The sequence below is a fragment of the Cervus elaphus genome, chromosome 8 (genome assembly GCF_910594005.1).
Source record: "Cervus elaphus chromosome 8, mCerEla1.1, whole genome shotgun sequence".
Taxonomy (NCBI): Eukaryota; Metazoa; Chordata; class Mammalia; order Artiodactyla; family Cervidae; genus Cervus; species Cervus elaphus.
In genome coordinates, this window is record NC_057822.1 from 14196605 (window position 1) to 14223930 (window position 27326).

The 27326-nt window shown below is 41.0% G+C and overlaps 1 protein-coding gene across 1 annotated transcript in view; it reads left to right on the forward strand.

Annotated features, from left to right (window-relative positions):
- Positions 1 to 27326, forward strand: part of KPNA6 (karyopherin subunit alpha 6) — a 52470-nt gene that overhangs the window by 439 nt on the left and 24705 nt on the right. The window lies entirely within an intron of this gene.

A 27326-nucleotide genomic window follows, 5' to 3' on the forward strand; every position in this document is an offset into this window, starting at 1 on the left:
GAAAGGGGCCGACCCTCTGGTCTGTGGCGAGCCTGGGCTTGGGGGCCGGGCTCCAGGCGGCGGGACTGGGGGCCGGGCTCCGGGTGGCAGGCCCGGGCGACGCTAAGGGAGCCCTCTCCAGGCGTGTGTCTGACCGACGCGCCTGTTAACTGGATTCACTGACTCCCCTGAACTTAGGGAAATCCTGCCGACGTCTGAGAGAGAAAGTCCTCTGGCGAAGGTACGCCAGGCAATCCGGCTCTAGGCCTGGTAACCAGGGGTAGCCATGCCAAAAGCAGCTTGGGCCGCTGAAGGCCTGAAGAACTTCCCGAGCCGAGGCGGAAATGGGGTGGTTCGGTTGGGTTCAGAGTGACAGCCTTCGTAGTGGTAGAAAACCAATGCCAAGACCTCGTGGCCATGTATAGGTCGGGGACTTTAGGCCTGGCCCTGATTAGCAGAAAAGGAGCGACCTGTTGCTCTTTCTAAAGGGACTCCAGCCAGCAAAGCCAGTGCTCAGAGATTACGATGGCGAAGTCGTTGGACTTAGGGACAGAACCATCAGTGGTACTTCTTCTCCAGCACTAAAAGCTGTTAAATTTGCTAAGCTCTTCCCTGTTGTGCAGGCATTGTTCTGATTGCTTTACATGTCACGTTTTATTTAATTTGCACAATCTATTGAGATACTACTATTATCCCAGATAAGGAAACTGAGGCTTTGGGAGGTAAAGTAACTTAGGCAAGGTCACACAGTAAGTGGCTTAAACCGGGTGGATCACTCCAGAGCTCTAGTTTATAGCTGCTGTTTTTTGTGGCCTGGCCCTCTAGTGGTTGGGCTGGAAAAGAGGGAAAGAAAGCTTTTAATCCTAGGCAAGAGTTGTAAAGGTGTTTTGTTTTTGTTTGCTAGTGGGCCCACTTTGAAATCTTTAATCTGAAAGAAAATAACTCCAAGGTGAATTGCTAACCCCAACTATTTTGGGTGTTTTGGGGGTAGGGAGCTAAATGAGATTCTAGGATTGAGTTTTGTAAGATCCCTGATCCTGAGGAAACATAAATTATTTCCTTGAGCTGAACAACAATGAGTTTAGAATCAGATCTGGTATTATAATCCTGCCTACTTCTTCCTAGCTGTCATCCAGGGAAGTCACTTAAATGTCAAATGCAGTAATGCATATGGAAAACATCTAGCACAGCTCACAATAAATGTCATTTTCCTTCCTTTCTGAGCCTTCCTTTTCTCATCTCTAGAGAGAGGGAGGGGACAGTGTTATCCAGGTGTTTAAGAATTAAACGAATTAAATGCCATACCACAGTATCTCAATGGTTTACCGCAGTGGGTAAAGAATCTGCCTGCAGTGCAGAAAGCACAAGAGACATGGGTTCAATCCCTGGGTCAGGAAGATCTGGAGAAGGAAATGGCAACCCACTGCAGTATTCTTACCTGGAAATCCCATGGACAGAGAAGCCTGGTAGGTTACAGTCCACGGGGTCATAGAGAGTTGGACATGACTGAGCACGCAAGCACAACAAGAGCTCTATAAATATCAAAACAGATTCTTTTTCACCTTCTATGTCTGTTCCTTTCTTTTAAGCACTCTGGTTTCCAGAATCCTCCATTAAGGCTGATAGGCCTGTCTTTGTAAGTGCAACTTCATGAATGAATGAAAGATTTTGGGGACTTTTATGTTACAGATTTTGTATTGGCCTTCAGTTTCAGCAACACTGCTGCCTCAAAAGGGAAGGAGCTAATATTTAGTTTATTAAGCCCAGTGAAGTAAATTTGGCCATGATTTACTCAATTTTTACAGATTGGGAAACTGCTTCAGAGAATAGAACACACTAGTTGCAGCAAATCCAGAAGTGAGATTCTTACCCATTTTGCTGCAGAGAAACCTCTAAATAGAATCACGTTAGTCCTTTTATGGTACACTTTGAAATGGAAGTTCTTCAATAGAGCAGCAAAACCGGACCAGGGTCCTGAAGGGGATTTTTAGCCTAGAGTTAGGTAGCTTCCCCTTTTTCTCTGCAGCTCCACTTCAGGCCCCTCCCCCCACCCATCCCACCTTGCACTTTGTCTTTCTGAATACTCAGCTGTTGGTGGTGATGTTTTGTGTGGGTTTTTTTTATTGTTTTTATTGTTTTGTTATGTGTGGGTTGGATGTTTTTGTTTTCTGATCCTTATACCACAGAGTGAAATGTATCCTTACGTTTAATCCTAACATCAAATCCAAGATGGTTTTGTGTGTGTGCTCAGTCACTTCAGTCGTGTCTGACTCTTTGCAATCTTATGGACTGTAGCCCTGCCAGGCTTCTCTGTCCATGGGGATTCTCCAGGCACAAATACTGGAGTCGGTAGCCATGCCCTGTTCCAGGGGATCTTTCCAATGCAGGGATCAAGCCTGCATCTCTTAATGTCTCCTACATTGGCAGGCAGGTTCTTTACCACTAGCACCACCTGGGAAGGTAGTTTTGGTTATCCCCATTTTTAAATGAGTAAACAGGCTTTGAGAAGATTTGATGTTTAGTCCAAGGCTGGTGATGTAAGCCCTAGGGCTGGGGACACTAACACAGCCTGCGTCACACCTCCATGTCTAGACCCTGCTGTATTTCACTGCCTGACCGGCATACTCTCCTCAAGCTCTGGCCTATATACTATACTGTTTCTTCTGTGCCAGACTTCGCTAGCCTTAACAGACCTTTGTAGTTATTTCATTGCTATTAGGAATTTTGTGGGGGTGATGCTTGCAGCTCTGAAAGTTACTTGTTTTAACCCTCCTTAGCAGAGACCACAGACTCTCAAGACTAAGTCTTGGCAGACATTGATTGTTTTTATCAGGTTCCTATCGTCCTGCTAACCAGGAAGCTGGCAGCACCTTCCCAGCCCTGGGGTGATTGATGTAGCCCACTAGCCTTGATTGATATAAACTCTAAATCAATCATAATTCTATCTCTCTAGACAGTGATTGATGTAGGCATAAGCAGCTGATACAGATTTTGGCTGATTAGATGTGAAGGGAAGCCTGGAGGACTTCTGAAAAAGCCTTTCTTATTTGCCAAGTTTTATTCGTTTTTGCCAATTTATATTTTAACCCAGGTATCTCACCAAAGTTTGAGAACTTAAAAAAAAAGAAATGGGATAGCTGTAGTAATAACCAGTACTTCTGTAGAACTTGCTATATGCTAGGCACTAAGTACTGTAATCCTAATTCATTTATTTCTCAGATTCTCACATTCTAGTTGAGAAAACTGAAGCACAAAGAGGTTCAATAACTAATGCAAGGTCAGAGCTAGTAAATAGAAGAATCACTTCCTCAGGCAGTATGGTTCTAACCAAAATATGGGTTATTAAGGACTGTGTTCTGCCTCTGGAAAGGAAGGAGCCCTTTTCTGACTCTTGAAATTGCCATTCGCTATGCTGGGAATTCAAGAGGCAGAATTTATAAATAAAGAGCAGGCAGTTCTAAGAGTGAGGGTCAAGATGGAAAGAATCTGATCTCTTTGTGATGTTTTTGGAACTGTCATTGCCATTGGCCTGTAGGATACTGAAGGTTGCTTCTAGTTTGCTGCAAGTAACAAAACCTTTCTGATAACCCCTCCAGGTCAGGAAGTAATTTAGAACATTTCTTAGTTTCCTTACAGCCTTGCCTCTCCATCCAGCCCATAGTTCATAACAGCAACAGAGAAGGCACTAAACTAAGTGTCCAACCAGCGTCAAACTCACTCCTCCTTCGTGGGATACTTTTCCTGAATTTTTTGTTCATGATCAGACCATTGGTCCAGACACTAGGGCATAAGAGAAGTCTTACCCTTTTTTGGTTCCTTACTCTTTTCTTCCTTTCCTATATTGGCAGTTGTTGGATACTATGATCCTCTTACTGATGTCTTCCGTCATCCCTACATTGTTTTGTGTACGTTTTTCTCAGAGCATAGTTCCAAAAAGACTGTTAATTCTGTGGTCTTTAAACTTGCTGAATCTCAGGCTCCTTGATGTGAAAATATAATAATATTGTTTATTTTAATGTTGTTAATGAAGTGTCAATGAAGTATCAATACTAGATGTTAGAAAATACTGTAAGTTGTAAAGGTGTCATTATTTCAGGAACTTTCTAAATCTCTTCTGTAACCTCCTATACCACAACCACTTCTGCTGCAGCAGTATTGCTAAAACACCCATCAGATCTTGTCACCCTGCTCCTTAATTTAGGAACCTTCATGGACTCCTTATTGTCTGCAGGATAAAATCATAACCCATAGGGTGTGGTATTGAAGGCCTTCCTACTGACTCCATTTAATATTTATCCACATATCCTGCATCCCACTCAGACTGCCTCCTAGGTGTGTATTTCATCTTTCCTGGTAGAGAAAGTGACAAAAGCAATCCCTTCCCCACCCATCTTTTCCTATGGAAATCTTGCCCCTTTTACAAGATCTGGTTTAAAGGCTCCCTCCCTCAGGGACCTTTCCAAAATACCTACCTTATGCCTTACAAACTGAAAGTGAACTGTTCTGAATTCTGTAGCACTTTGTTCTTGCCTTTCATATAGCCCTTTTCCATATTTTATCTTGTGTTACAGCTATTTCATTCTGTAATTCCATTAGAGCTTTAACCAGTTGCTTAATCTCCAGAGCTTTATTGTCCTCATCTCTTAAAACAGGGATGATGATAATGTCTGCCTCTAGGAGTGTTGGGTGATTACATGAGCAAATGCTTGTGAAGCATTTTAGCGTGGTGTTTAGCACACCGTGAGTACTCAGCAAATGATAACTAATTGCTGTCAGTCACTCGGTGAGCAAAGAAAGTGCTTAGTATGTGTCAGGCCTTGTGTTAACTATAAAAGAGTAATCAATTTGTCTTTTAGGGGAAGGCAGAGATATTTTTAAGATTTATTTAATTATGTTTATTTTGGGCTGTGGTGGGTCTTTGTTGCTGTGGGTAGGCTTTTCTCTAATTGTGGTGAGTGGGGGCTACTCCTCCTCGTGTGCGGGCTTTGTTAGTTGTGGTCCGTGGGCTTAGTTGCTCCATGGCATGTAGGATCTTCCCAAACAAGGGACAGAACTGGTGTCCCTTGCGTTACAAGGTGGATTGTTAACCACTGGACCACCAGGGAAGCCCAGAAAGCAAAAATATTATGAACACTTGTCAGAAACATGAGGCAGGCAACAGTTATTCATCATTAATTTCAGCAAATGTTTGTTGAATGCTTACTGTGTGTCAGCTACTGTTCTAGGCCCTGGAAATATAGCAGTGAATGAAACAGACAAAAGTGTACTTTTCTAGTGCAATCCTAGAGTTTAAATTCTAATGGGTAATTGAATAAAATTAACCAAATGAAAACTGACAGGCCAACTAGAGTCCCATGAGATCTGATTGATAGGTTCCAGCCAGTTGTTGCCATTACAGAATGTAGGTCTATGTTGCCTTAACTTCCCAGGTCTTTCCACAATCCCTTTCCCCAGAGGTTGGAAATCTGAATTTTCATATGATTTCTTAATAGATTAAACATTTTTAGATGTTGCAAGCTAATTTTTAAAATCTAAAAACATTTTGGAAATTCCCTGGTGGTCCAGTGGTTAGGACTCTGAGCCTGCACTGCAAGGGGTATGAGTTCAATCCCGGGTTGGGGAACTTAGATTTTGCAAGCCGCTGATGCAGCCAGTAAATAAACAGATAAATCTAAGAATATCTACTCCAATATAAATAAACAAATGAATAAATAAATGTTTTTAAGAAACAGAATCTAAAAACATTAAGCTAACCAAAAATATATTTGAGGCCAAATATAGCCCCCAAACTGCCTATCTTACTGATAAGTTTTGCCTTCATTAATATTCTATGTATTTTATAAACTATCTTTTAAGTAATCTATGTATTTTACCAAATTCTGTGTATTTAAAAAATATTTTTGAGTGGTCCACTAGATGGAACTTGGCACTTACACTGCAGTGGCCCGGGTTCAATCCCTTAGGGAACTAAAACCCCACATGCTGTGTGGCCAAAAAAATAAATAATCTTTAAGATAATTTTAAGTCTTTGGCTTCCTTAGATCTGATTAGCTGGTCATTATGTTATTTTGTGGTGTTTTATTGTGATGTGGCAAGTAAAATTCTGGTACTTAGGATCATTTACTTCCGGAGACATCAGCTCTGCTGTTTCTTTGTTCCTCTTCCTTGCATCATTAACATTCTCTTCCATTCAGTTTCTTGACAGAACTCTACACTGTTTATTTTGTAAATGTTAATTTAGTTAAAACTAGCTATCTTATAAATCCACTTAACGAGATGCAAACCACAGTGTGATACAGTGTGATGAATGTGAATGGACTTCTTCACCCACAGATAAAAGTTGCCAGTATTAATAGGCTAATATATAATAAAGGTAAGCCCTACTAATATATAAGTACATATTATATCATATATTAGTAAAAATATACATGTATGCTTTTCTTCCTGTGACCCAGTTGATTTTGTGTCTCATACTTTGGAGACCATTATGGAATAAATATTTTAAGTGAGCAATCCACCCCAGCCTAGGGGAGTCAGGGAAAGCCATTAAGCTAATGAGACCTGACCTATGGATGTGATTTGTCAGCAGCAGGGTGGAAATGATTTCACAAGCAAAAGATCGGTAGGCTTGGTGGTTGGTAGCATTTCGGGGAATGATATTTAGACCTTACCCTGATGACAGTGAAATGCCATTGAAAGGTTTTAATCTCAGAAGTGACATAATTAAATTTATTTATTTATATTAATTGAAAGCTCTGGGGAGAATAAATTAAGACTGCTAGAAGATTCTAACCAGGAGATTCTTTTAAGTAGTTGGTGGATTTTTTTTTTTTTTTTGGTTTGGTTTTCTTTTGAATGTATTTTTGGCTGTGCTGGGTCCTCGCTGCTGAGCAAGGTCTTCTCTGGCTGTGGTGGTCAGGCTTCCTATTGTGGTGGCCCCTCCTGCGGAGCGCCGGTTCTGGGTGCACAGGCTCAGCAGTTGCTGCTTGCAGGCTCCAGAGTGCGGGCTCAGCAGTTGTACCTCATGGGCCTAGTTGCTCCACGGCATGTGGGATCCTCCTGGACCAGGGATGGAACCCGAGTTCCCTGCACCAGCAAGCGGATTCTTAACCACTGGACTACCAGGGAAGTCCCAGTAGCTAGTTCTTAAGTAGTATTGTCGTCCTAGCAAGAGATGTTCAGATATTGAGAGATAGTTAGAGTAGAGAATGTTGTTCAGTCACTCAATTGTGTCTGACTCTTTGCATCCCCCTCCACTGCAGCATGCCAGGCCTCCCTGTCCCTCACCATCTCCCCGAGTTTGCCCAAGTTCATGTCCATTGCATTGGTGATGCCACCCAGCCATCTTGTCCTCTGACACCCTCTTCTTTCCTAGCATCAGGGACTTCTCCAGTGAGTCAGCTAGTAGCATCAGAAGAGCAAAATACTGGAGTTTCAGCTTCAGCATCAGTCCTTCCAACATGTATTCAGGGTTGATTTCCCTTAAGATTGATTGGTTTGCTTTCCTTGCTGTCCAAGGGACCCTCAGGAATCTTCTCCAGCACCACAATTCAAGTGCATCAATTCTTCAGCACTACACCTTCTTTACGCTCCAGTTCTGGACCACTGGGGAGACCATAGCCTTGACTATACAGACCTTTGTCCGCAAAGGAATGTCTCTGCTTTTCAACACACTATCTAGATTTGTCATAGCTTTCCTGCCAAGAAGCAGTCGTCTTCTGATCACAGTAGAAACTTTGAATTACCAGGCTTGGTTATTGGTTTCATTTGGAGGCTGAAAGTGGTTGGGGGACAGGGGTGGAATTAAGCATGACTCCTGGGCCTCTTGCCTTGAGCAGCAGAGTGGATAGTGTTGCTGTTAACTGAGTTGAGTTTAAATCTGGACATTTTGAGCAATCTCTGTGACCTCCAAGGGAAGATGTCCAAAAAACAACTGGATAGAGAAGTCTGGAGCTCAAGAGTGGGGCTTGGGGTTGAAGATAGAGAGTTGATCATCTGTTTATTATGTGGTGGCTGAAACTGCAGGAATTACTGATAGTACCTATGAAAAATGTGTATCATGGGAGATGGGCTGACAAGAGAACCTTTAATGTGCAGGAAGAAATGGATCAGCAGCCTTAATTTGAAGAAAGTTAACGAGTAATTGATGTCTCATAAACCAAAGGAAAAGAGTACTTTTTAAATTTATTATAAAATTTTATTTATTTTTGGCTGTACTGGGTCTTCGTTGCTGCCAGCGGGCTTTCTGTAGTTGGCAGAGAGTGGGGCCCACTCTCAGGTTGGAGCGCGAAGGCGTCTCATCGCCATGGCTTCTCTCGGAGCACGGACTCTAGACAGTGGGCCAAAAGTTGTGGTGCACCGGCTTAGTCGCTCCGAGGCATGTGAAATCTTACTGGAACAAGGATCAAACCTGTGTCCCCTGCACTGGCAGTTGGATTCTTAACTACTGGATCACCAGGGGCATCTGAAAAGAGGGTTTCAGGAAGAAGGAAATGGCTGTCAGAATTGAGTGCTGCCAAGAGGACCAGCAAAATAAGGACTGAAATTGAATTTAGCATCATGCGCTCCATCAGTGTCTTTTACAAAAACAGTTTGACAGCATGGAAGCAAATTGGAGTGGACTAGGATGAGAGAGGAGAGACAAACTATTTCAAGAAGTTTGAAATAAAGAGAAAAGAAGCAGATTAGTGAGACTCTTGTAAAGTCTGGGCAGGAGATCATGAAGATCAGAGTTAGGATAATGGCAGTAGGAAAAAGAGACAGAGTCCAGAAATAATTAGGAAATAAAGCCACTATTCTTAGTGATTGGATATGAGGATAAGGGAAAAGGAGTTGTCAGGGGTGACTCACAAGATCTGTCTTGAAAAGCTGAGAAGATACTGACTGGTATAGATCCCTAATCCCTTTTATCAGTGTTTTCTCAAGCTTTCCATTTATTGTCACCTTCCTAAGAAGCCTTCTTAGGCATCTTTTTTCTCTAATGCATCACTCCCAGGAAATTTTAAAACACAGATATACTCTATGGTTTTTTATATGCAATAAGTATGTCTGTGCTTTATACATAAAAAGAGTAAACATAAAACTTACTTTATATTCAATGCAAGGTTAAGAGTGACTGAACAAGATTTTTAGATTAAAGTTAAATTAAAAAGACTATTTACATTTAGCTAAATTTTATAGCTGTATTTGCTGGGTAACTTTGATTTAATTACTTACATAAATTATATCAAATTGCATATGCAAATTAGTGTTTATAAATACAGAAAGAAACTAATCAAAACTTTAAAAATTACTTAAAGCTGTTCATTTTGCAGCAAAAGCAAAACGATAGAAAAAGTCAGTTTCTTGAAATTATTGTTAGTAAACTTTTTAACTTTTGCTTTATATGAGAAAATAACAAGCTGCTAGATAGTCATTCAGATAGTTAACATTCTTTATTTTTAGCACTTGGCGTAATTAATTGGGACAAATTTTAATTTGTAGAATTAAATAATAAAATATAAAGTTTTAATTACCAAAACCATGTCACATACAAAAGCACTGGGGATCAAACATAAATAACATCCACATAACAGGCATGCTCATTGCTCAGACCACTTCTTGTCATATGACTTCAATACTCAGCCATCGGTCAAGAGAAAGTCCCCTAGTCATGGCCATCTGTTTCCCAAAGCTTTGTAGTACAGGTCTTATATACTTTTTTTTTTGTCAGCCTTTCATGAAGTCAGTGTCAGTGCTGCTCATGGCATACTCAAGAAAATCCAGCAAGAAAATTAAGTACTAGGGAATAAAACATTACTGATAAAGGTTGAGCTTTGGAGGGCCACATACCACTGTAAAATCTAAGTTCTTCCCCTCTCTCATTAACCGGCTTCACCCTTTTGAGTGTATAACACCTCCAGCAGGGTCTGAGATAGAGCCCTGTATAGCCAAATATGGTTAATATTTTCTGGCAAAGCACTCGAACGTTGAGTGAGATTAATAAGGGCTGTAAGTAGTCTCATGTTAGTTTTTGTTTTTAATATTTATTTATTTATTTGACTGTGCCAGGTCTTAGTTGCAGCATGTGGGATCTAGTTCCCTGACCAGGGATAGACCCCTGCCCCCTGTATTGGGAGCTTGGAGTCTTAGCCACTGGACCACCAGGGAAGTCCCTTCATGTTAGTTTTATTCAGGTTTTGTTGCTTAAATATATTTTGAGGTTGTATATACTAAAAACATTCTTAATTTCAGTGCTCTTTTGATTCAGAAATCCAAATAGGGGGTTGTGGTCAATGAAGTGTATAAAGAATGAATGAGGAGCAGGTTTATGGAGACAATGCTGACTTTAAAAAAATGTGTTTAGAGCATTTGAGGTGCTTACGGAACATGGGTAGAAGGAACACCTTGAGTGTTAGGTATGACTGCAAATGTGGATTTAAAAGTCATCAGCTTTTAAATCTTCCAAAGAAGCAATAATTGTAATGAGACGTGATTAGAATTGCTTATTTTGCAGTGAGGTAAATGGTAGAGAACGAGCCCTCTTAAAAAAATCTGGCTCATTGATTCTTACAGCCTAGCTTTGGAAGGAATGAAGATGGAATAGAAGGTAAAGATTAAGAGAAAGGAGCTACAGTGTTAGGAGAAAGGAAGAGGAAGAATCATCTCTTAGTGGAGAGCAAGGAAATAGAATTGTTCTTTTTGTTTTTTGTTTTTTTTTTTTTTCTTTTTAAAAAACTTTATTTAATATTGGAGTATCTGATTAACAGTGTGATAGTTTCAGGAGCACAGCCGAGTAACTCAGCCATACACATATGTGTATCCATTCTGCCACAAACTCCCCTCCCACCCAGGTGCAACATAACATTGAGCAGAGTTCCATGTGCTATACAGTAGGTCCCTGCTGGTTATCCCTTTTAAATACAGCAGTGTGTACATAACAATGTCAAACTCCCTAACTATCCCTTCTTCTCACCTCCCCTGCCCCCCACATAACCATAAGTTCCTTCTCTAAGTCTGTGAGTCTGTTTCTATTTTGTAAATAAGTTCATTTGTATCATTTCTTTTTAGATTCAGCATATAAGGGATATCATAAGATACTTCTCTTTCTCTGTCTTACTTCACTCAGTATGACACTCTGTGTCCATCCATGTTGCTGCAAATGGCATTATTTTCATTTTAATGGCTGAGAAGTATTCCATTGTGCATATGTACCACATCATCTTTATCCATTCCTCTGTCAGTGAACATTTAGATTGCTTCCATGTCTTGACTATTGTAAACAGTTCTGCAGTGAACATTGGGGTGCATGTATCCTTTTGTACCATGTTTTTCTCTAGATATATGGCTGGGAGTGGGATTGCAGGGTCATTTTGTAGCTCTGTTTTTAGTTTTTTAAGGAACCTCCATATTGTTTTCCATAATGAAACAAAAATGAAAGTGAAGTCACTCAATTGTGTCCAACTCCATGGACTGTAGCCTACCATGCTCCTCCGTCCATGGGATTTTCCAGGCAAGAGTACTGGAGTGGGTTGCCATTTCCTTCTCCAGAATTGTTCTTTTTGACTCTAACTTCCAGGAAATTGCCGTCATGGGGAATTGAAGATTTTCAGAGTAGGATCTGGGACGAAAAAGGAAATACCACTGATTTAGCATTTAGGCCCTAGACACTTTCACATTACCTCATCAATCATACACGGCTATAAAATTTATTATTAAAATGAGAAGCAGAGATTCACAGTAGTGGGTAATTTGCCCATGGTTATTCCACTGGGATGGGAAGCAGTTGACCTGACTCCCAAATCATTGCTCTGTCTCACTATATCATATTGGAAGGAGTTGACAGGGTTTGAGGGGCAACACTGAGTGTCTGTCTGTAGTACGTCTAAAGAGGACAGAGAGGATTCCCTTTGTGTCGCCTCTTAGTCTGGCTCTTCCCAACACTGTCCCAGGCTCTTTGTACATAGGGCCTCAGAAGATCACATCCCAAAGCCAGCTCCTTTTTGGATTAATATATACAGGTTAGAGAAATCCTACTTTTAAGTTGTCAGAATAGCTGTTGGAAAAACTCTTTCCTGTTAACCAAAGGTTGAAATGAAGACCTGATCAGAAGGATTTGTGTAATTCTCCTACAGGTAATGCTGAACCCTCCTGTCGGAAGACGGGATGAAGGGGTGCAGTGCTGCAGAATAGGGACCAGCAGTTCACTGTTGTGTCTCAGAGACATTCTGCTTGTGGACCTTTGTATTTATACCTCTGTACCCAAACTGCTCTTGTTCCTCAAACCAACCTTGGGTTCTCTGATCTCTTTGCTTTGGACTGCTCTCCCTCCCCCACTAATTGCCTTCAGAAATAATAACCATCTAGCCTTCACAGACCACTTCAGAGCTCACCACACAGTAAAAATAGTTCTCACTTTGTGATGTCATTGCACACTTAGATTCTTTTTTTTTTTTTTTAATTTTTTTTGGCCCTGCTGCTTGGTGTGTGGGATCTTAGTTCTCTGATCCCGAGCTCCTTGTAGAAGAACTATGGAGTCTTAATCACTGGACCACCAGTGATTAAGTGGTGGAAAGTCCTCTTTGGTTCTTGATGGTATGAAACTAAACTAGATTGTAAAGCTTCCCGAAGGCAGAAACTTTAGCAGAGTGCCTGGCATATACATTTTATTAAGTGAATAATAAATCACTTGTTTATATGAGTCAGTTTAGAGATCTGACCATTTGGATTTTTTCCCCCTTGATTCCTTGAGCAGTATGAGTACTTGGGAGTTATTCAGTGAATGTTTGGCATTGACTTAAGTGTGAGGTGAGCACTTTGGTTTTCCTACTTTTAAGTAATTCATTATAGTTCCTTATAGCACCTAGTGGTCGTGGCAGTGTGGTGTCCCTAGGAAGGTAAGAACCTCTAGATTCTGTACAGTCTACAAGGGATATTGGAAATTTTCTTTTGGAGAAATTGGACTTCAGCTATCCTGTTGTTTAGTTGCTCAGTCATGTCTGACTCTTTTTGCAATCCCATGGACTGTAGGCCACCAGGCTCCTTCTGTCCATGGAATTTCCCAGGCAAGAATACTGGAGTGGATTGCCATTTTCTTCTCTAGGGGATCATCCTGACCCAGGGATCGATCCCATGTTTCCTGATCGATCCCATGTCTCCTGCATAGGCAGGCGGATTTTTTACCACTGAGCCACCAGGGAAGCCCGTAGCTATCGTAGACCTCACCTGTATCTCACCACCCCTTACTTTCCCATTCCTAGGTCTGAGCATTGCATTTATATATTTATATATATATATATATATATATATATATATATATAGAAAGGCTAAAGGGACTAGTAAATGCTAGGAGAGAATTAGGACTAGAGAACTGGGATTATCAACTATCTGGTTGATGCAGTACCTCAGAGTACCATGCTTCTCTTAGGTCTCAAGCTTTGAATATATTACTTGTGTGTACAAAAGATAGTTTTCCCCACATGATCTTTTAGCCAGACCTCCTGGTTTATAGATTCAGCTTTGTTTCCTGGAGTGATCATTCTTCAGCCCAGTCCTGTGAGGATCTGCCAGAATATGAGCAGCCTTATTATGGCTCCATTATGGACTAATCCAGTTGTCCATAGAGAAGTCTCTCCCATTGTCTTGGTGATTAGCAGTTCTGACAGGCTTGCAAATAACCCCCTGAGAGCCTCATTCTGTCAGACTGTTTCAGTACTGTTTTCTTGTTTGCAGTATTGCTTGGTCATAGAGCTCTGAGAGAAATTCCAGAAGTTTGAAAAACTGCTATCAAACCCAGTCCTACCTTGCCAGAATAGCATTTTATTTTTCACAAAGCACTTTCGTGTGTATTCTCATAGGACCTTCACTGTAACTCTAATGTAGAGAGGGTAGGAAAGGGTAGGAAAATTAAGATCCAGATAAGTGACGCCCAAGGCTGCACACTTGTTCAATAGCAGACCAGAAATCAGGTAGTCTGTTCCCGGTGTGCCTGCTGGGGGTCCATCCAGCACAGCTGTCTTCTCTCAGCCTAAGTATTTCTAAGTATTTCTACCCTTGGAGATAGTCTGCCCATTCACATAATGTTGAATTTTTAAAATTGATTTCAAGCCTTACACCAGAACTGGGACGAATGGTTGTTTTTGTTTTTCCTTTAAAGTGGCATATAGCCTTCAGAGAACTACCTAACTACCTGCCAGTCCCTACAATTTTCTACTTCCGTTCTTATCTGTGTTGGTATCTTCTGATATTTGTATTCCCTAATCTTGGCAAGAACTGCACCACATCTCATTGACGGATTTAGACAGGCAATGGTTAGGGTGGTAGAATCCAAGGAGGAACATTGACAGTTCTTCCAAGAAATAACAAAGGAGTTCCCTGTGGCTAGTATGCTGTTAAGTAGAATATATGTAATAGAGCTTTGATTTTAGTCAGAAAGATCTGGATTAGCGTCTCCCACTTATTATTATCTGGGGCCTTCTGCAGATTGTGCCTCAATTTTCTCACCTCTAAAATGGGGATTTTATATGAGCTTAGACTTAAAAGCTAAGCAAATTATTACTAAGTCATTACCAATCAAATTTGAATTGTCCCTGGGAACATACCCTCTGTAGAGGTTAGAGATGACTTTGGCATTTTGGAAGAGCTTTCAAAAGGGATATCTTGACTTATAGTCCAGATTTAATAGATTAAAACATTCCACCATGGTTAGAAGCTTTGGAAAACATTCTGGACTGGACTTGAAAAGAGGGTTTCATTCACGTCAAGCAGTGAGGACACAGATGTGTAGTTTTCAGCAGCAGCAGCATCATGATCCTTGCCTGCCTTGGTGCCTGACAGAGGTGTCCTAGCAGGACATGGAAATAAGTACCATGACACATGAAAGGAACTTATATATAGCAATAATTTGTTAGGTTAGTAGATTGGTTCTATCACAAAAACTTTGAAGGCATCTGAATGCTAAATTTGTTAAGAAAGGACTTGTGTGAATCACAGGATTACCCTAACATGCTATTGCTATATATAATTAATGCCTAAAAAGAATAGGTATGCGTATGCAGAAGAATAAAGTTAGACTCCTGCCTTACACGTAAAAATTAACTTAGTGGATCAAAGACATAAATGTAAAAAGCTAAATCTGTAAAACTTTTAAGAAAGCATAGGAGTAAATCTTTATGACTTTGAATTAACAGCATTTTCTTAGATATGACCCTGAAAGCACAAGCTACCCCTCACTCCCCCCCTCCAAAAAAAGAAGATAAATTAGACTTAGTGAAAATTTTAAAGTTTTGTGCTTCAAAGGACACAGTCATAGATAATAAGAATTATGTAAGTGCTCACTCATAATTGCTTTATTTTGGCTGACAGCTGACACAACAAAATGCAAGTCAGTTTTAATAATTAAATGATTCTTGGGTTCTGCTTATCTCTACATTCATCTTTTCTCATTTTCTATACAAATGTGTATATTCCTTTTCCAGATTTTGGGTTTGGTATTTTTGTTTTGTTGAATTTATTGTAAGCCACTTCAGATCTTTTGGAAAACTAAAATTTCAAAATGTTAAGTTTAATATTTGAGAGTATTTATGTGCTGTGCGCTGTGCTACAGATTCTTAATCTCAAAGATTTAATGATCTGGAAGTGAGAAGTGATGAGTTGTGACTAAAACAGGGTCATTGATGGTTGTCAGTGGGAACCAGTTTATGGCAACAGGTATCACAGATGAACAAAGCTGGGCACTAGTTAAAGTGATAAGGACAGATTTCAATCAGTAATGTACTGTTGTAACAGGGAAGAGTGTGAACTGATTTCAGCTTTGATTTGTACAGAGTTAACTTTTTTAAAAGAAAAAAAAGGATGAGGGAACAAGGGTTGGAGTGAGAGAGAACTCCGTACAGTCAGGGAAATGAAAAATTACAAAATGCAAGGAAGGGAAGGTGGTTCACATGAAACCCAGCCGGGCTTGCTACTGGTGCTTATTGAAAGTAGTCTCCTACCCTCCCACAGAGCCTGGGAAACAGGAACCCTATTTTCAGATGCTAGCTAAAACAGTAAATTCATTCAGCAGCCTTGAGATTTTCCCAGGCAGGCACTTTTAAGTGTGGCTGGGGTCATCTAGCAATGTGACCTTGAGCTGTTAGAAACTACTGGTGTTTTTTATTCACATCTTTATAGGCCACGGTTGAGCCTCATCCAGAAAGGGCTCAGAGGAGCCTGGATAGAATTTAGTTAAGGACAGAATCTTTGGTACAGGTGAAAATCAGTTTACCAGCCTGTCGTCTTAGGGGAATAGAAAGTTCATGAGTGACTCTAAGACCAGAGTAATGGTAATGGCATGAATTCTGAACTAGGGAAGCTAGGGGAAGTAACTGGTTTAAGGAGACAGAAAGTGAGTTGGAGCTAGCCAGTTAGGCATTTGAAAATACACTTGACAGACTGACACTAGAGATTTGGTACTTGGTGTAAAAGTGGACGTTGAAGCTACGGGCGACCATTTGGGAAAGGAGGCTGCTTCTGCTGAGAAGGGGACTAAAGGTAGATACACACTGACACTGAGGGATTGGCGTTATGAAACCTGAGAAGGAGTGGTTAGAAAGTAAGAGAACTGGTAGAGGGTGGTGCCATCAGAATCATGGGTAGAGTTTCAGGAAGGCAAAAGTGATCGTCAGTGACAAGTTAGAAAGTCAGATACAATGAATGCTGATGAGGTTACTGAATGTGGCTGTCTAAAGTGTCTTTTTCTGAGCCGTTTGTGTCCTAAAGTCGTTTTTCTTTTAAGCTTATTTTGTGTGTGTGTATGTGTGTGTCCTTACATCAGAGCGTTTCCATTCAGTTTTTTTTTTTTTTATTCAGTTTTCATACCCATTCTGGAGGAAACTTATGGTTTCTGGATTTCTAGGAAGAAATCTATTTAAACTCTGCTTTTAGAAGATCTGCTTCCCTCCAGTCCCGAGGAAGAGTCCTTTGCTGTGCATTTCTTCCCTTAACTTAAACTTGCTAGCAAACACGTGTTAAGCAACTGTTATGGCTAGACCATATATCTGGGACAATGTAGGTGTTCAGTAAGTATTGAGTAGGTATTTGAGCAGTGATTCATTCAGCAAATACTTGTATATAGCATAGATGCTGGAAATACAACAAAAGGTTTTGTAGAACTTACACAGCTTATGGAGGAGAACAGATACAGATTGTAAATAGTGTAATGAAGGAAATAAAACAGGTGTTCTGACAAAAATGTAGTCACTTACTTTGTGGTGACAGGGAAAGGACCTAGCAATTCTAAGAGCTAGGGAAGAGAATTGTGGGCTGAAAGAAAACAGTATTTGATAGTTTCCAAATACTGAGAGCCATTGTGACAGGAGCATTTGATGACTGAGGGTAAAAAATTGAATGAGATGAGATGAAGATATAGGCAGCGCTTTAAACTGTGAAGATTTTACATGGGAGCAGTGGTATAGTCTGGCTTTGTTTCATGGTGGTGGGTTGGGGGTGAGTTGTTGTAGTTGCCAGGCAAGAGATGACTTTGGGAAGGGGTGCTGTGCTTAGTCACTCAGTCGTCTCCGACTCTTTGTGACCCCACGGACTGTAGCCCCACAGGCTCCTCTGTCCATGGGGATTCTCCAAACAAGAATCCTGGAGTGGGTTGCCATGCCCTCCTCCAGAGGATCTTCCCAACCGAGGGATCGAACCCATCTCCTGCATTGCAGGTGGATTCTTTACCGTTTGAGTCACCAGGGAAGCCCATGGATACTGGAGTGGGTAGCCTGTCCCCTCTCAGGGGGTCTTCCCAACCCTGGAGCTGAACCGGGGTCAACCGGGGTCTTCTGCATTGCAGGCAGATTCTTTACCAGCTGAGCTACCAGGAAAGGAGTGAGAGAGGTGTAAATACATTCAAGATACATTCAGGATTTGTCAGTAGATTTGATCAAAGAGATGTGAGAAGAGAAGGAATCAAGGATGATTTTTTTTAAATCTAGGGTTTAGATTAAGTAACTTGTAAATACTCTTGCTGTTGATGAGATGGGGGGAGTTAGAAATTGTTAGTTTCGGATACCAAAGTGAAGATTTTGATGTGTGTGTGTACAGTCACTAAGTCGTGTCCTATTCTCTTCGACTCCATGGACTGCAGCAGACCAGGCTTCCCTGTCCTTCACTAGCTCCTGGAGCTTGCTCAAATTCATGTTTGTTGAGTCAGTTATTCGATCTAACCATCTCATCCTCTGCCACTCTATTCTCCTCTTGCCTTCAGTCTTTCCCAGCATCAGGGTCTTTTCTAATGAGTCAGCTGTCAGGTGGCCAAAATATTGAAGCTTCAGCATCAGTCCTTTCAATGCATGTTCGGGGTGATTTCCTTTAGGATTGACTGGTTTGATCACCTTACAGTCCACGGGACTCTCAAGAGACTTCTCCAGCACCACAGTTTGAAAGCATCAATAGGTAGTTGCAATGAAGACCCAGCACAGCTGTAAATAAATAAATAAAATTATTTTGAAAATTAAAAAAAAAAAGGACAGAAATTTCTGTCCATGTGGAGGTCATAGGTGACCTTGATAAAAGCAGCTTTTCTTTGGAGTAGAAGGAATGAAAGTCAGATTTGATGAGTTAGAAGAGTGAAATAGAGCTCACAGAGTCTACAGTATTAGCAGTGCCCTTTTTTTTTTCTTTTAATATTTATTTGGCTGCACTGGGTCTTAGTTGTGGCATGTGGGATCTCGTTCCCTGACCAGGGATCAGACCCAGACCCCCTTCGTTGGGAGTGTGGAGTTTTAGCCAGTGGACCACCAGAGAAGCCCAGCAATGCCTATTTTTTAAAAATTGGTTATTTCATTACGTTGTTATGTGTTCAGTTCAGTTGCTCAGTCGTGTCCGACTCTTTGCGACCCCATGAACTGCAGCATGCCAGGCCTCCCTGTCCATCACCAACTCCTGGAGTCCACCCAAACCCATGTCCGTGAGTCGATGATGCCATCCAACCATCTCATCCTCTGTCGTCCCCTTCTCCTCCTGCCCTCAATCTTTCCCAGAATCAGGGTCTTTTCCAGTGAGTCAACTCTTCGCATCAGGTGGCCAAAGTATTGGAGTTTCAACTTCAACATCAGTCCTTCCAATGAACACCCAGGACTGATGTCCTTTAGGATGGACTGGTTGGATCTCCTTGCAGTCCAAGGGACTCTCAAGAGTCTTTTCCAACACTGCAGTTCAAAAGCATCAATTCTTTGGTGCTCAGCTTTTTTTTTTTTTTTCAGCTTTCTTTATAGTCCAACTCTCACATCCATACATGACCACTGGAAAAACCATAGCCTTGACTAGACGGACCTTTGTTGGCAAAGTAACGTCTCTGCTTTTTAATATGCTGTCTAGGTTGGTCATAACTTTCCTTCCAAGGAGTGAGCATCTTTTAATTTCATGGCTTCAATCACCATCTGCAGTGATTTTGGAGCCCTGAAAAATATAAGTCAGCCACTGTTTCCACCGTTTCCCCATCTATTTGCCATGAAGTGATGGGACCAGATGCCATGATCTTTGTTTTCTGAATGTTGAGCTTTAAGCCAACTTTTTCACTTTCCTCTTTCACTTTCATCAAGAGGCTCTTTAGTTCTTCTTCACTTTCTGCCATAAGGGTGGTGTCATCTGTATATCTGAGGTTATTGATATTTATCCTAGCAATCTTGATTCCACCTTGTGCTTCCTCCAGCCCCGCGTTTCTCATGATGTACTCTGCATATAAGTTAAATAAGCAAGGTGACAGTATACAGCCTTGACGTACTCCTTTTCCTATTTTAAACATACCATTGATTAAATGGAGTACTGCAATAATCTGGCTCCTCCCTTAGTGTGTGACCTTGCTGCTGCTGCTGCTGCTAAGTCACTTCAGTCGTGTCTGACTCTGTGCGACCCCGTAGACAGCAGCCCATCAGGCCCCTCCGTCCATGGGATTTTCCAGGCAAGAGTACTGGAGTGGGGTGCCATTGCCTTCTCCGTGTGTGACCTTAGACTCAGGTTATTTCTGTATCAATGAGGGCCTGTATTAATTTGCTAAGACTGAATAACAAAATACCACAGACTGGATGCCTTAAACAACAAAAATGTATCCTCTCTTAGTTCTAGAGGCTAGAAGTCCAAGATCAAGATGTTAGCAGGATTGGCCAACCCTGAGACCTCTCTTGGTTTTCAAATAGCTGTTTTCATGTTCACACGGTGTTCTCCTGCTATGTACATCTGTATCTTAATCTTCTCTTATAAAGGCACTGGTCATATTGAATTAGGGCCTTACTCCAGCATCCTCATTTTTTAAAAAGCTATCTCCAAGTACAGTCACATTTTGAGGTATTAGGATTTGAGACTTCAACATATGAATTGGTGGAGGATGAGGTACAATTCAGGCCATAACAGAGTCCACACTTACTTTGTGTTATTCTTGCTAGTTCCTTGGTTCTAAGAGCTTAAGAAATGCATGGCAACAGTAGCAGTTATTTCCTAGAAACAAGAGATGCAAGCAATTTCAGGGACCTATTCAGAGAGTTCTTCAACTAAGAAAACTCAAAGTCTGGCTGAGACAGTCAGATGTTTGAAAAGGTATGTTTGTATTGTGGATTTCTTTATCCAGGCTCAGCAAGTAAGGGAGTGCATGATGAAAAAAGCCCCTTTGCCTGCTAGTCCCTGAATGAGAGTCCAGCATTCCTTTGGTTGCTGCTTCCAGATGTGCTTCTGCAAATGTTCCTCCTTCCAACCTAACCTCCCCTGTTTGGCTTCTCCAGTGAAGTCATAAGCAAATATTTGTGATAGTTTCTTGTCACCATGGTGACTAAAGCACAGCCTAGTTCTCCTTCCAGCTTCACTGTCAGCTCTGCTTGAAGGAAGAGACAGCCCTCTGGGCAAGCGCAGGCCCAGAGTCATGAAAAACCACGTGTCAGGTATTGGAACAGCAGTCCATAGTGGTGCCTTTAAGAATTTGTCCTGTGCCTGTTTGTCTCCAGGCAGAGGGGTGATCAGGGACCCCAAAGGGAGGCCACTGCATTCCCCTAGAACTTTTCTTTTTTAACAGTAAATCGACTTGGGCTTTGCCAAGTGGATGTAGAAACTTGGGCATCATAAGACCTCTACTGCTGCTGTGGTTTGCCTCCCCGCTCTCCAGAATGAACAGAGGCACCTTTTCTGAAGTTTCATTTCCTTAGTATCTCTAGCTCCAGAACTCAGTCCTCTCCTCAACTGCTTCCGTTTTGATTTCTCTTTCATTCAGATTCTCTTAATAGACTACTTCCCCCCGCCTCACATTTATGTACTTTCTTCCTACACTTGAATCCTCAAGGTGGTCTCCTGCTTGAAGAACCGGCCCTAATCTAACCTTTGGGAGATTTCTTTTTAAGCTCTCATCATGATCACCCCAAAACACTCCCCAGAAAAGGTGATATTAGAGTTAATTGTCCCTTTCTGTGTGCCTCTAAAATTATTTTTCATCCCTTTTTTAATACTTTCTGTAACTGTTTCAGATTAGAAATTTAAAGGATAAGAAATGACTATAAAGGGTAGACCAAGTTAATAAGGCTTCTTCTGCTCGTATTTCTACATAATCAGCTTCACTTTTATCAGTTTTTTAAACAGTGATGTTGTTTTTAACATGTCAATATTGAGTAAGATATGATAAAGTCACTGAGGCCACAGGAGGAAACACAGATGAGGCTTGGAAGGAGGAAGTTTATTAAGGGTCCACGGGCTGTGGGAGGTGGGTTCCCACTCACCACACAGGGTCACAGAGGAAAACACCAGGGTGGTCAGGGGGCAGAAGGCACGAGCAAGCAGAAGACTTAGGCCGGATCCTTTATTGCCATTTCAGAGGGGAAGCGAAGGCAGGGCAGAACAAACAGTTTAGTATTGGCTAATCTGAATAATTCTGGAGGGCTTTGGGCTATAAGAGTAGTCTCTAGTTACCTACTACTTTTGGGGCCCTGGGATGAAGCAGAGGAATATTGCCTAATGGGTGTACAGGCAAGATAAAGGAAGCATGACTCTGGGTTGGTTCCTTTACAAAGGCATGCTCTTAGACATGTTGTTACCTGTAAGAGTTAGCTAGCCATGGGAGTGTCGATCTCCTGGGTTTGTAAGGCTCCCAAACGGCGAAACATCAGGAACTCAGAAAATAAGAAAATATAATCAATATAATCGGCCCTGTGATGAATGAATACAAGTAGACAAATACAAAATCTTTAAAAAAAAAAAAATCAACTAACTGAGATTCTGTGGTAATTTAATTGGAGGAAATATGCTATTTAAAAAATTTTGTGGTAAAATATGACACAATTCACCACTTTAATCATTATTAAGCAGCATCAGCTGCATCTACAATGTTGTGCAACCATCACCACTATCCATTTCCAAGATTTTCATCACTCCAAACAGAAATTCTGTTCCATTAAGCAATAATTTCTCATTTCTCCCTTCCACTTGTACCTGACAATCTCTAATCTACTTTGATAATCTCTAATCTACTTTTGTCTCTGTAAGTTTCCAGGTACCTCATGTAAATGAAATCATGTAATCTTTATCCTTTATCCTGGCTTGTTTTACTTAACATACCATCTTTAGGGTTCTTCAATGTTGTTGTTCAGTTGCTAAGTTGTGTCCGACTCTTTGCAACCCCATGGACGCCAAGCTTCTCTGTACTTCACTATCTCCCAGAGTTTGCTCAGATTCATGTCCATTGAGTCAGTAATGCTATCTAACCATCTCATCCACTGCCGCTGTCTTCTCCTTTTGCCTTCAATCTTTCCCAGCATCAGAGTCTTTTCCAGTGAATCCGCTCTTCTCATCAGGTGGCCAAAGTATTGGAGCATCAGTCCTTCCAATGAATATTCAGGGTTGATTTACTTTAGGATTGACTGCTTTGATCCTCTTGCAGTCCAGGGGTCTCTCCATGGTCTTCTCTCACACCACAGTTTGAAGGCATCAGTTCTTTGGCACTCAGCCTTCTTTATGGCCCAACTCTCACATCCATATATGACTACTGGAAAAACCATAGCTTTGGCTGTATGGACCTTTGTTGGCAAAATGATGTCTTTGCTTTTTTACACACTGTCTAGGTTTGTCATAGCTTTCCTTCTAAGGAGCAAACATATTTTAATTTTATAGCTGCAGTCACCGTCCACAATGATTTTGGAGCCCAAGAATGTAGCATGTGTCAAATCTTCATTCCTTTTTATGGATGAATAATATCCCATCGTATGTATAAGCCACACTTTGTTTATCAATTCATTTATTTTTAATGTCTTTTTAAAACATTTTGTTTTTATTTATTATTTTCTTTTTGGCTGTACCACATTAGTTGCAGTATGCATGGGATCATGTGGGATCTCATTTCCTGACCAGGGATCAAACCCAGGCCCCCTGCATTGGAAGCATGGAGTCTTAGCCATTAGACCACCAGGAAGTTCCATTGCCTATTTTTACTTTTTATCCTTTTTTTTTTTTTTTTTCACTTTTCATTTATTTTTGGCTGCTCTGGGTCCTCATTGCTGCAGTGGCTTTCTCTAGTTGCAGAGAGAGGGGGCACTCTCTTCTCGGTGGTGTGGTTTTCTTGTTGCAGTGACCTCTCTTGTGGAGTGCGGTTAGAGGGCCTCAGTAGTTATGGTCCGTGGGCTCAGTAGTTGTGGAGCATGGGTTTAGTTGCTCCATGACATGTGGGATCTTCCCAGACCAGGAATTGAACCAGTGTCTCTTGAATTGGGAGGCAGATTCCTAACCACTGGCCCAGCAGGGAAGCCCCCATTTGCCTTTTTTAAATTGAGTTGTCTTTTCTGTTGAGTTGTAGAAATTCTTTATATATTCTGAATATTAAAACCCTTATCAGATAGATTTGAAAGTTATTTCTCCTGTAAGTTGTCTTTTTTTTTTGTAAGTTGTCTTTTTACTTCCTTGTTAATGTCTTTTTTTTTTTTTTTTGCTTGAGATTTTGATGTCATAGCTAAGGATCCGTTGCAACATCCAAGATCATAAAATAGAATACCCATATTCTATTGTAAGAGTTTTATGGTCTTAGTTTATATATTTAGGTTGTTGATTCAGTTTAAGTTTTGTGTATGGTGTAAGCTAAGGATCTGACTCCATTCTTTTGTATCTGAACATTTAGTTGTCCCAGCACCAGTTGAAGACATTATTCTTACTCCATTGAATGGACTTAATACCCTTGTCAAAAATCAATTGGCTGGGGAAATTCCCTGGTGAACCCGTGGCCAAGATTCCGTGCTCCCAATGCAGGGGGCCTGCATTTGATTCTGGTCAGGGAACTGGATCCCACATGCCTCAGCTAAGACCAGCACAGCCAAATAAATATATAAAAATATTTTTAAAAATCAGTTTACTGGCCATGGATGTATGAGTTCATTTCTGGACTCTCAGTTCTATTCTCCTAATTATAGAATTCTCTCTCAATTCTGTTCTCTTGTTTATCCTTACACCAGCATCACACTGTTTTGATTATTGTAACTTTGTAGTAAATTATGAAATCAGGAAGTGAGAGTCTTTCAACTTATTTAAGAGTCTCTTGTTTAGTTTCCACATATTTATGGATTTTCCAATTTTCTTTTATTGTTTATTTCTAGTTTCATTCCTGTGGTTAAAGAAGATAATTTGTCTAATATCAATCTTTAGAATCTATTGAGACTCTGTGCCTTAATACAGTTTATCCTGGAGAATGTTCCATGCATTCATACTTGGCAAGATGTTTTTTGCTCTTGTTGGATGGGAGTGTTCTATGTGTCTTTTAGATCTAACTGATTTATAATGTAAAAGTCCTCTTTCCTTAATAATCTTCTGTCTAGGTTCTATTCATTATTGAAAGTGGTGTATTGAAGTCTCTAAATGTTATTGTAGAACTGTTTTTCCCTTTACTTTGACTATTGTAACAGTTTTTTACTTAAAAATTTTTATCTGATATTTAGTACAGCCATCCCAGCTCTCTCTTGCTTACCATTTGCATGAATATCTTTTTTTACCCATTTACATTTCTTTGTGTTTTCAGATATACAGTAAGTCTTTGCAGACAACATGTAGTAGATCACGGTTGTTTTTTTTTTAATCCACTGCCCATCTCTGCCTTTTGATTAAAGAGTTTAATCTATTTAACTCCTCTGTTCATGGAATTCTCCAGGCAGGAATACTGAAGTGGGTAGCCATTCCCTTCTCCAGGGGATCTTCCCGACCCAGGGATCAAACCTACATCTCCTGGGTCTCCTACGTTGCAGGCAGATTCTTTACCACCTGAGCCACCAGGGCCCAGTAAGTATAATATAATTACTTGGGAGTTCACTGGCAGTCCAGTGGTTCAGTTCAGTTCAGTCGCTCCATCCTGTCCAACTCTTTGCGACCCCATGGACTGTAGCATGCCAGGCCTCCCTGTCCATTACCAACTCCTGGAGTTTACTCAAACTCATGTGCATTGAGTCAGTGATGCCATCCAACCATCTCATCCTCTGTCATCCCCTTCTCCCACCTTCAATCTTTCCCAGCATCAGGGTCTTTTCAGATGTGTCAGTTCTTCAATCAGGCGGCCAAAGTACTGGAGTTTCAGCTTCAACATGAGTCCTTCCAATGAATATTCAGGACTGATTTCCTTTAGGATGGACTGGTTGGATCTCCTTGCAGTCCAAAGGACTCTCAAGAGTCTTCTCCAACACCCCAGTTCAAAAGCATCAATTCTTCGGCGCTCAGCTTTCTTTATAGTCCAACTCTCACATCCATACATGACTACTGGAAAAACCATAACCTTGATTAGACGGACATTTGTTGGCAAAGTAATGTCTCTGCTTTTTAATATGCTATCTAGGTTGGTCATAGCTTTTCTTCCAGGGAGCAAGTGTCTTTTAATTTCATGGCTGCAGTCACCATCTGCAGTGATTTTGAAGCCCCCAAAAATAAAGTCTGACACTGTTTCCCCATCTATTTGCCATGAAGTGATGGGACCAGATGCCATGATCTTTGTTTTCTGAATGTTGAGCTTTAAGCCAACTTTTTCACTTTCCTCTTTCACTTTCATCAAGAGGCTCTTTAGTTCTTCTTCACTTTCTGCCATAAGGGTGGTGTCATCTGCATATCTGAGGTTATTGATATTTCTCCTGGTAATCTTGATTCCAGCTTGTGCTTCCTCCAGCCCAGCGTTTCTCATGATGTACTCTGCATATAAGTTAAATAAGCAGGGTGACAATATACAGCCTTGACGTACTCCTTTTCCTATTTGGAACCAGTCTGTTGTTCCATGTCCAGTTCTAACTGTTGCTTCCTGACCTGCATACAGGTTTCTCAAGAGGCAGGTCAGGTGGTCTGGTAGTCCCATCTTGTTCAGAATTTTCCACACTTTGTGGTGATCCACACAGTCAAAGGCTTTGGCATAGTCAATAAAGCAGAAACAGATGTTCTGAAACTCTCTTGCTTTTTCGATGATCCAACAGATGCTGGCAATTTGAACTCTGGTTCCTCTGCCTTTTCTGAAAGCAGGTTGAACATATGGAAGTTCAAAGTTCACATATTGTTGAAGCCTGGCTTGGAGAATTTTGAGCATTACTTTACTAGTGTGTGAGATGAGTGCAATTGTGCGGTAGTTTGAGCATTCTTCGGGATTGCCTTTCTTTGGGATTGGAATGAAAACTGACCTTTTCCAGTCCTGTGGCCACTGCTGCATTTTCCAAATTTGCTGGCATATTGAGTGCAGCACTTTCACAGCATCATCTTTCAGGATTTGAAATAGCTCAACTGGAATTCCATCACCTCCACTAGCTTTGTTCGTAGTGATGCTTCCTAAGGCCCACTTGACTTCACATTCCAGGGTGTCTGGCTCTAGGTGAGTGATCATACCATCATGATCATCTGGGTCATGAAGATCTTTTTTGTATAGTTCTTCTGTGTATTCTTGCCACCTCTTCTTAATATCTTCTGCTTCTGTTAGGTCTGTACCACTTTTGTCCTTTATTGTGCCCATCTTTGCATGAAATGTTCCCTTGGTATCTCTAAATTTCTTGAAGAGATCTCTAGTCTTTCCCATTCTATTATTTTCCTCTATTTCTTTCCACTGATCACTGAGGAAGGCTTTCTTATCTCTCCTTGCTATTCTTTGGAACTCCTCATTCAAATGAGTACATCTTTCCTTTTCTCCTTTGCTTTTCACTTCTCTTCTTTTCACAACTATTGTAAGGCCTCCTCAGACAGCCATTTTGCTTTTTTGGATTTCTTTTTCTTGGGGATGGTCTTGATCCCTGTCTCCTGTACAATGTCACGAATCTCTATCCATAGTTCATCAGGCCCTCTGTCTATCAGATCTAGTCCCTTAAATCTGTTTCTCACTTCCACTGTATAATCGTAAGGGATTTGATTTAGGTCATACCTGA